The sequence below is a fragment of the Labrus mixtus genome, chromosome 4, assembly GCF_963584025.1.
Source record: "Labrus mixtus chromosome 4, fLabMix1.1, whole genome shotgun sequence".
Taxonomy (NCBI): Eukaryota; Metazoa; Chordata; class Actinopteri; order Labriformes; family Labridae; genus Labrus; species Labrus mixtus.
Window position 1 is genome coordinate 21813344 of NC_083615.1, and position 1422 is coordinate 21814765.

At 39.3% G+C, this 1422-nt stretch overlaps 2 protein-coding genes across 2 annotated transcripts in view; both read left to right on the forward strand.

Moving 5' to 3' along the window:
• The window catches only part of LOC132973115 (carbohydrate sulfotransferase 6-like), a 366303-nt gene that overhangs the window by 300682 nt on the left and 64199 nt on the right, over nucleotides 1-1422 (forward strand). The gene's annotated exons all lie outside the window — the stretch shown is intronic.
• LOC132973117 (zinc finger protein 3-like) overlaps nucleotides 1-1422 on the forward strand; it is a 260609-nt gene that overhangs the window by 104526 nt on the left and 154661 nt on the right. The gene's annotated exons all lie outside the window — the stretch shown is intronic.

The window sequence follows — 1422 nt, forward strand, 5'->3', positions numbered from 1 at the left end:
AACTCATCCACTACTGAATCATTTTTCATATAAACAAAATGTTAAAATGGGTGTGTGTGCGTGTCTGTGTGTGGTGAGGACAGAAATGGTTCAGCCTCTTACAATAAGCTGTAAAGTCAGTAAAGTAGCTGTCATGCTCTGTGTTTTTCTCTGATGTGCAGATGCGGACTCGACTGCGCGTCTCTTTCTCTCTCTCTCTCTCTCTCTCTCTCTCTCTCTCTCTCTCGTCTGCCTGTTTGTAAACTGAGCACGCTTCATAATAACATAAAGCGTGCATGTGTTGTATTACGACGTTATGTACAAGAGGTAACCGTGCCGGCCAGCGTGGGAATGGCGCAGCGGGGGAGCAATCGTGCTTGAGTACAGCACGGTACAGATGACCAGTGTGACCGCGCCCTTAATATCCTTGGATTCAATTGAATTCTTTGCTACATGAAGCTTTAGGGGTCTTTCAAAATAAACCGACACTCTGATCTATATTGTGTTTACTTTAGTGACACAGACCTCCATGAGCAGACAAAAGTATCCATTTATGTTTGCAGTGCTGCCACAGACATTGTTTTATAACAGCACTGTGGGAAACAGAAAGGGGACACATAAACACTAACATGGGGCATGAAGGCCTGGCTTCAAGGATGATCACCTTTTGTCCCTTATAAAACCAGTTCAAATTAAACACCTACATCTTTTTAAATAGTGATTAAAGAAACAAATCAATTGACAGACCTACTCATACATAATCAGGAAAAATAATTAAAAAGGCTGATCTCAACTTCCCTAAATCAAAAGTTGGGTCAACCTCCATTGTCCAGCCAACAGTCCAAAAACCAAAGACTCTTAATTTCACTTACAGAAGTCAGCAAGTTTTTACATTTCTGAAATGATAGTCATAAAAATATGTTCCCCTGATCACCACCTTTGTCTTTTCCCTTTTTAAGCCTATTGTGACAGCTTTTAATTTAGAACAAAAATTGTTTCGAAAAATCTACTTTGCACTAAATTGACTGTGATGACAGTCCAACGAGGTGAAAGACAGAAATTCAAACTCTCCTTAAGGGCAGTTTGTTTCCACACAAGCATTAACAATGAGATAGTTCTGGCTAAACAATGCTCTTTGTTTCTGATGTGATAATTAAAACAATAACACACACAAATAAAAAGAACAGCAACGTGAAAATTAAACAATGTACTACAGTGAAGTGGCAAAACAGCATTCAATTTCATTTCCAGCATTGCAATAGGCCAACTGTTAGCACAACACATTTTCTACTTTCTGAGCGGACATTAACTGATTTCTTTTCTGTTTTCAGTGATCATTGAAGACGAGATCTGAGGAATCAAGCTGCAAAAACCTAAAAATCAAGACCGGTAACTGTGTCAGACACACAGATACACAGAGAGGTTCCATCCTAAGCTACAACT